The sequence below is a fragment of the Chiloscyllium plagiosum genome, unplaced genomic scaffold (genome assembly GCF_037043375.1).
Source record: "Chiloscyllium plagiosum isolate Xiang-an unplaced genomic scaffold, Cpla_swu_hap1 HiC_scaffold_31, whole genome shotgun sequence".
Classification (NCBI taxonomy): Eukaryota; Metazoa; Chordata; class Chondrichthyes; order Orectolobiformes; family Hemiscylliidae; genus Chiloscyllium; species Chiloscyllium plagiosum.
Genome location: NW_028270169.1, coordinates 49891070 through 49900226, shown reverse-complemented (window position 1 = coordinate 49900226; position 9157 = coordinate 49891070). Strand labels below are relative to the sequence as shown.

The window sequence follows — 9157 nt, the reverse complement described above, 5'->3', positions numbered from 1 at the left end:
CATCCTTTCCACATGCACGTTATACACTCAGTTCAAGTCACCACTCACTTTTCTAAACACTGGTGAAAACAAGCCCAATTTGTCCAAACTATCCTTTGAAAACAATGTACTCATTCCAGATGTCAGTCTAATAAACGTCCCCTGAACCCACATTTACAGTCTTCCTTAATAAGGAGACCAAAACTGGACACAGTGTCCAAGATGTGGTCTCCCTAATGCTCTGCATAACTAAAGCGTAACTGAAGTCCTCAGCTATATGTTTAATCCCTCTCAAATAATGACAGCATTCCATTAACCTTCTTGGTTATATGCACAGTATTAACTTTTTGTGACCCATCCACCAGATCTCTGTACAACTTGGAATTTGGCAGCCATTCTTCATTTATGTTTTGCTCCACTTATATTCTTCCTGGGAAAGTGACCAACTTCACAATTTTCCACATTCTAATCTGTGATAATCCATGGCCCAGGGGGAATTGCTAATTAATCTCCCTCTGCAGCTCATTGAGTATATGTTCCCTTGGTAACAGGCCATCTCTTGAGCCCTGTATAAAGCAGACTCAGGGATGGGTCTGCAGAACAGTCTGTCCTGGGAAGGGACTAGCCCATGCTGAGGGATGGGGACAGGGGCGGGGCCAGGACGAGTATGCTGCAGCCTGGATGAAGAACTTGGAGAGGTTGGGGCCTGGAGTCCAGAACCACACAGTGAGTGGAGCCTGGAAAGGTGTGTTGCTACTGCAGCTGCATACCAGGTTGGTGTTGCTGCCTGGACCTCACAAAGACTGTAGCTGTTGCTGTCTGTACCTGATAGAGTTGTAGCCATTGCTGTATGGACCTCATGGAGACTGTAGCTGTGGCTGTCTGGACCTCACACAGACTGTAGCTGTGACTGTCTGAACCTCTCAGAGGCCGTAGCTGTTGCTGTCTGTACCTGATAGATACTGTAGCTGTTGCTGTCTGGACCTGATAGATACTGTAGCTGTTGCTGTCTGGACCTCACACTGACTGTAGTTGTCGCAGTCTGGAGCCCATGAACTCTATAGCTGTTGCTGCCTGGGACTCAGAGACCGAAACTGTCTGTGTCTCGTTGCTTTGTCTGGGACACACTTTCTTTTCTCTTCACAAAGGATGGGCGTGGTATTTTCCAAAATGATGACCTCAACATCGGAGTCACTGGCGGAACCCAGCATACCTACACTAGGGTAACTGCTGCTGCTTCAGTGCCAGCTCTGGCCACATCACCCTCAGGCTATTGACAAAGAGTATGTTGGTTAAAAGCTATGTGCACCTAGAAATTGCTGGTGTTGTCGGTCCATCAACCATTGTTGCTAGCTCAAATGTACAGGAAAGCCGTTTCTTCTCTTCAGTCTGAGCAGACGGTGATGCTGGCCAGAGAGAAGGACTCTCTGTGGGTGGGATCTCCCTGCCTGTGGATCCCTTGGAGATCAGGCACAGAGGCTGATGATCACCAATGTTGCCAGCAAAGTGCTCCCCCCTGACCCGTGGCAGCTGAGGGAGGTGAGGTCAAGGATAACACCCATTCCCGCTCACATTGAAAGATAGCAGCCTCTGACATGACTACCTCTCCTGATCAAGATTAGAGTGCAAATGTCATTTATTGTATCTGTTGCTCCGAATACAATCTCCTTTACAATGGGGAGACTGGATGCCTTTTCGCAGAGCTCTTTAGGGAACTGCTCCAGGACACCCGCACCAATCAACCCCACCGCCCCGTGGCCCAACATTTCAACTCCCCCTGCCCCCCCCCATTCTGCCAAGGACATGCAGGTCCTGGCCCTTCTCCATCACCATTCCCTCACCACCCGACGCCTGGTGGAAGAATGCCTCATCTTCCACCTCGGAACCTTCCAACCCCAGGGCATTAATGTGGACTTCACCAGTTTCTTCATTTCCCCTCCCCCACCTTATCCCAGTTCCAACCTTCCAGCTCAGCACTGTCCCCATGACTGGCTCTATCTACCAATCTCCCTTCCCACCTATCCGCTCCACCCTCCTCTCTGACCTATCACCTCCATTAACATATTGCACTCTTAGCTACCTTATCCCCAGCCCCACACCCCTCCCATTTATCTCTCCACCCTGGAGGCTCCTAGCCTCATTCCTGATTTAAGGACTTTTGCCTGAAATGTCAATTTTCCTGCTCCTCGGATGCTGCCTGACCTGCTGTGCTTTTCCAGCAGCACTCTAATCTTGATTCTGAACTCCAGCATCTGCAATCCTCACTTTCACCTTCTACTCCTGGTGCCAGGTCTTCATCAGTGTGGCCCGGGAGGAGAAGACAGAAGGAGCCTTCACTGTGCTCCACCAGGGAGTGACCTACCACGCCTAGATAGTGGATGGCATGCAGTATGACCTTCACAAGCAGGTGGTGCACTTTCAAAGGAATTGCCCTGTATGTAAGACCACCATCGCCACTCCACCATGCCTGCCTCCTCCTCCAGAAGGTAATGGCTGGAGCTTTACAAACAGGGCCTGAGTCAGAGGTCGCTGTCACCACAGCTTCTGGCAGGGTGTCTGGGTGGAAAAAAGGCACTTCAGAAATTGTAGTACCTGGAGGAGTGGCTCCAGGACATGTCCCCTCGCTCCAGAGCCAATCGCATTATCCCCAAGCTCAAAGTCCTGTCTGGCTCAACCCAGCACAAAAATGCCCCTGTGGCCATGCCTGTGTCACCCCAGTGTGGTGATCCTGAGACAGGTCTTTATCACATCAGCACAGGTGCCCCAAGTCAGGGCCAGAGTCGAGGGTAATGACCCGAAGGATGGTTTCACTGGCGGTAATGATCTTGGGGCTGGTATCATTGCCTGTAATGATCCTGGAGGTAGTGTCACTGGCAGTAATGATCTTGGGTGTGGTGTCACTGGAGGATAGAGCTGGCTGGAACTGGCAGACTACCCCCAACTGTTTTGATGGGGGAGGAGTCGGTGTGGGAGGACACGTGCTCAGAGAAGGGAGGGGTCTTGGTGGAAGGCACTGGGGATGATGTGGAATCAGTCTCCAATGAGGATATGGATTCAAGTGAGCAATTGTGGGAGTTCCTGAGGAGAAATCTCAGTCAGCGGGACAGACTCCAACTGGCTATGGGTCCCTGGAATCCGGTCAAGCTGGTCTTCTGGTTGGCCCCCCGCATGGCCCCAAATGACCAACATCAAGGCAGGGCGATCTTTGGGGAGCTCCTGAGGCCGTTGAGTGCCACATACTGAAGAGAAGGTACGCAGTACTGCTGACCTCCACATCAACCACAGCAGGAAGTCACAACGCAGATTCTAGAATATCTCAGTTCTCCAGGACGGTAGAATGCTTCCTGCGATGAAGGACTCAGAGGACTGGTCTGTTGAGTGCCTTCCTGTCCCTTGATCAGGAGAAGGTATTTGACAGAATTGATCATGAAGATCTGCTCAGGACTCTGTGAGAATTTAGGTTAGGAGTACAGTTCATCACCTGGAGTCTGTTCATCATTGTGGAGTGTCTGATTAAAGTGACCAGATCTCTGGCAGGACTGGACAGGGCTGGTCTGAGTGCTATCTTACAGGGCATGAGTGCTGGCTATAAACCAGCTGGTTCCTATGATCTCCTCCCCATTTTGACCCAGAGAACTACGGTTCACTTCTTCTGGGACACAAAGATGCACTGTGCTGTGGCACAGGTTCTGAGTCTCCCTATTGAGGAGGGCAACCAGTTGCCTCCACACTGAAGTGGTTACTTTCTGTTTCCAGACCTTGCAGCGATACCTTTACGTTGAGCCACCTGCTAGGTGGTGTGCCATAGCGACATTTTTTTCTGCCAGGTGCGCGGCTTCAGTACGACACACAGCTCTTGTTCATTGACTACAAGGGTTTGCAGGTCAACCTCAAGATGCTCCTGTCTTTTACCAGGATCTGATCAATGCCTGGGACATGGATGACTTGCACTGGGCCTTCCCTCCTGGTGAAGTAACAGCTAATGTGAAAGAGCCACTGCTCAGGAATTGCCTGTTCGAATGGCTGATGATAGGTAGGGCCATGGCTGTGCGGGAGACCAGTTTTGGAGATGCGCTGGGTAGGGGAAGCCGGAACTGGGAGCTGGGTTATAAAGGCCTAGTCTAGGTGTTCCCGCAGGAATTGAAAACTGTGGCGCTGGAAAAGCACAGATGGTCAGGCAGCATACGAGGAGCAGGAGAGTCGACGTTGCGAGAGTCGACTCTGATCTCCAGCATATTCAATCCTCACTTTCTCAGGAATTGGCTAGCAAGGTGGAGATAAATGTCCAGCTTGTTACAGATTCCACCCGTTGCCTGTTAAACTGCGGTGCTCAGATGCAACATTGTTTACCAGGGTTGGAGGATGTTCAGGTATGCGGTGGGATCCTGTCTGCGTGTACCCCTGCTCTGACAGAATTTCACATTAGCCCCAAGATCCTGTACCTCCATCAGGAACCTCCGCCCCACAACCTGTGCCGCCATCTTATTATGTGTACTGTCCTTTCACCTTATGAAGAGGTGTTGCTGCACCATCCACTTCATCTCTCACATCCACAACCAGACACACCTTGGTGTGCTTATTTACCAACGGAGAGTGGGGATCCACAGTGAAGGACTTTCCATGCGGGAGTCCTCCCTCTTTCCCTTGGGGACCTGAGGTGGAGAGTGTTACACACTGCAGTGCCATATAACTGGCAGTTCACTGACTCCCATCCCAACTGCTTATTTTGTAGTACTCTTGAGTCCATGGACCACGTATATGGTTGTGGGCATTGGCACTTCCTTTTCACTTATTTGAGAAATCTTTTGATGTGTTTTTGGTTGCAATTCAGCCCATTCTTTGGTCACCTGATGTAGAGAAGTGCAGGCAGATTGGAGAATCTCCTCATGGGTCTGCTCCTGGGCCTGCAGCTGGCTATAAACAGCTCCAGACAGTGAGCCTTGAAGGAAGTCATCTCTACTGACTGCCTGCCCCTTGTCCACGGTTACATTTGGGTCCAAGTGTCCTTAGAGGGGGAGAATACGGTATCCATTAATGCCTTTAGATTTGGATATCGTTCCTTCCAGCTGTCCCTACATACTGCCCCCCGCCACCTTAGTTAGCTTTGCCCATAATGGGCTTTGCTTGGAAATACTCAATTGGCTACATGGGTGTTTTTGCTAGCAGTGGTTATTACTGAGAAATTGTGGTTTCAGTAATAACCACTTTCAAAGCAAAGTCATGGTGATTTGGTGATGGGGAAAAAAGTTCAGTTGTGTGTATGAGCACTTCTGGATATGAAAAGATCCACCAACCTTTGGTGGTTTTCATTGCTTTTAACAGGCTTTGCATGCAAATATCTGATTAGCTACACGGGTGATTTACTGGTTGTTGCTAATAGAGAAAGAAATACCAGAGTGATGGGAAAAACAAAATGTTCAGTTGTGTGTGATTAAGCTTCTGGAGAGAAGGAAAAACAAAGGAAGAACTAAAGCAGACGCAGAAAAGAGTCTGCGGAACTGTCTGCTGTGGGATGGGACTAGCCTTCTTACTCCAGGAGTAGTGACCCCATTGTTCAGTAATAAACCAGGTTCCAATTGGGCTTCCTGTGTATTTGCAGTGACAATAAATAACAGTTTTTTCCTGTCGCTGGAGAACTTGATGTGATTCATCAAGTTTATCAGTAACATAGGAACCTGGGAAACAGGAGCAGTAGCTGGCATTTAGCCCTTAGAGCCTGCCACGTCATTCATCGTGATCATGGCTGAATCAGTCCCCTCTTCTAGCTTTCTCCCCATAATCCTTTGATCCCTTTTAGCCCAAATATGATATCTGACTCTTTCTTGAAAACGTTCAATGGTTTGACCTTGACTGCTTTCTGTGGCAGAGAATTTGAAAGCTCACCACTTTCTGAGCGAAGAAATGTCACCTCATCTCAGTCCAAAGTGGCCTACCTACCTTGATTCACTGATTCAATCAACAAGCACATCGACCTGGACCCAATATACCGGCCACTGCAGCGGACAGCTGGAACTGACAACCGGAAGCGGCAGATACAAATCACTATAAATGCCGGAGAAAACATCACAGAAGCGCTTCACAGGATCTCCCAAGCACTGAGGATGTCACCTAGATAGGGGACGAAACATCTGCAACACAAATTCCCAGCTCGACGAACAGAACCACAACAACGAGCACCCGAGCTACTAATCTTCGCACAAACTTTGAACTACCTTGTTATGCTTAAACTGTGACCCTTGGTTCTGGACTCCCCAGTCATCGGGAACATCTTTATCCTGTCCAGTCCTGATAGAATTTTATAGGTTTCTATGAGAGCGCCCCACCTCATTTTTCTAAATTATAGTGAATACAGTCCTAACCAACCTAGTCTCTCTTCATGTCAGGTAGCTGCAGGGTCAAGAAATAAAGAGGCTATGGAGGGAACAATAAATAAAACTTGTCCTAACTTTATATGATTGATTTATTTTTATAATTTACACATTTTACTGTGTTTTCATAAATAAATGTAACAATAAGTTACTACTACGACAACTTTAGCAGGTATGTAAGCCATATCCATCCCATTCTTCTAATAGTTACATTGTTCAAGGTGCTGAGAATATCAAAGGGTAATTAAACCTCAACAACTTACAGTTGTCTTCTGCCATTTTCCATAATGTCGATTAGGATCATAATTTTCTGCCTGATTTTTCTTTCTTATAAAGTTTCAGAGTCATACAGCATGGAAACAGACCCTTCGGTCCAACCAGTCCATGCTGACCATAATGCCAAACTAAACTAGATCCACCTGCCTGTTCCTGTCCCACTTCCCTCCAAATCTTTTCTATTCATATTATTATCTAAGTGTCTTTTAAATGTTGTAACTGTGCCCAAAACCCACCAGTTCCTCAGAAAGTTTATTCCATACATGAACCACTTTTTGTGTAAAGCATTAGCCCCTCATGTCTTTTGTAAATATCTCTCCTCTCACCTTAAAAATTTTCTCCCGGTCTTGAAATCTCCCATCCTAGGCAAATAACTTCTACCATTAACCCTAACTTTCATGATTTTATAAACCTCTATAAGGTCACCTCTAAACCTCCTACACTCCAGTGAAAAAAGTCCAAGCATATCAAGCCTTTCTTTATAACTTAGACCTTCCATAACCAGCAACATCCTGGTATACCTTTTCTGAACCCTCTCTAGCTTAATAATATTCTTCCAATAACAGGGAAACCAGAACTGGACACAGTAATCCAGAGGGGCCTCACCAATGTCATGTACAACTTCAACATAACGTCCAACACCTACACTCAAAGGTCTGAGCAATGAAGGCAAGCATGCAAAATGCTTTTTTAACCTCCCGTCTATATGTGACACAAATGTCAAAGAATCATGTACCTGAAATCCTGGATCCCTCTGTCCTACAACACTACCTAAGACCTACCATTACTTGTATAAGTCCTGCCCCTGTATGCTGTACCAAAATGCAATATCTTGCATTTATCCATCTTCCACTTTTAAACAACCATCCCTGCTATTTGGGTGAAGGTGTTAAATTGGAGGAAGGCAAACTACAACAATATTAAGCAGGAACTGGAGAATTTTGATTTGAAGTGGCTGTTTGAGGGGAAATCCACATCAGACGTGGGTGTACCTCAAATGGCAGTTGATAAGAATTCAGGAGTGGCATGTTCCTGTGAGAACGAAGAATAGTTATGACAAGTTATGTGAACCTTGAATGACTAGGGATATTATGACCCTACTCATAAAGATAAAGGAAGCATATGTAAGGTCTAGGAGGATGGGAACTGATGAAGCCCTTGAAGTATATGAGAAAAGTAGGAAAAAATACTTAAACCAGGAGTTAAAAGGGCTAAGAAGGGGTCAGGAAAGATAATTAGCAAACAGAATTAAAGAGCATCTTAAGGCTTTTCATACATATATAAAAAGCAAGAGGGTAGCCAGGGAAAGGGTTGGCCTACTCAAGGACAAAGGAGGGAATCTATGTGTGGAGCCAGAGAAGTGATTGAGGTCCTAAACACATACTCTGTGTTGGTATTCATCAGAGAGAATGAATTGGTGGAGAATAATCTCGGGGAAGAGTGTGTTGAATTTCTAAACCAAGTTGCTATTAAAAAAGAAGAGGTGTTGTGTGTCTTAAAATGTATTAAGGTAGATAGGGCCCTTGGTTCTGTTGGGAACTATCCCAGAATATTGTGGGAGGCGAGAGAACAAATTGCTGGAGCATTGACAAATATCTTTGTTTCCTGTTTGGCCACGGGTGAAGTCGCAGAGGACTGGAGATTAGCCAATGTTGTCCTGTTCTTTAAGAAGGGTAACAGGGATAACCAAGGAAATTCCAGGTCTGTGAGGCTTGTGTTGGTAGTAGGGAAATTATTGGAAAAGATTCTCAGGGACAAGATATATTAGCGATAGTATAGTTTTGTGCGGCGGAGATTATGCCTCACTAACTTGATCGCGTTTTTTGAGGAGATGATGTTGTCTACATGGACTTCAGCAGAGCTTTTGATAAGGTCCCTCATGGCACACTGGTACGACAGGTATCAGGGTGAGCTGGCAAGATGGATACAAAACTGGCTTAGTCCTAGGACACAGAGCATGGCAGTATAAGGATACTTTTCAGAATGGAGGGTTATGACTAATGGTGTTCCATAGGGATCAGGCATATGGAGGAAAACATAGCTGGTCTAATTAGTAACTTTGCAGACAATACAAAGATTGGTGGCATTGCAAATAGTGTGGAGGATTGTCAGAGGATACAACAGGATATAGATGAGTTGGAGGAAATGGGCAGAAAAATGGCAGATGACATTTAATCCAGGCAAATGTGAGTGATGAATTTTGGAGCTCAAGTACAGGTGGAAATTATACGGTGAATGGCAGAACACTTAGAAATATTGATATGCAGAGGGATCTGGTGTGCAGGTCCACAGATCACTGAAGATGGCAGTGCAGGTAGACAAGATAGTAAAAAAGGCCTATGGCATGCTTGCCTTCATTAGAAAGGGCATTGAATATAAGGAAAGGAAAGTTATGTTGCAGTTTTCTAGATCTTTAGTTAGGCCACACTTGAACAATACTGGTCACCACACTACCAGAAAGATGTGGATGCTTTGGAGAGGGTACAGAAAAGATTTACCTGGAATTTGCCTGGTATGGGGGAATTTTGGCTATG

General features: G+C 46.4%; 1 pseudogene across 1 annotated transcript in view; it reads left to right on the top strand.

Annotated features, from left to right (window-relative positions):
• The window catches only part of LOC122564145 (microtubule-associated protein RP/EB family member 1 pseudogene), a 70455-nt pseudogene that overhangs the window by 41654 nt on the left and 19644 nt on the right, over positions 1-9157 (top strand). The gene's annotated exons all lie outside the window — the stretch shown is intronic.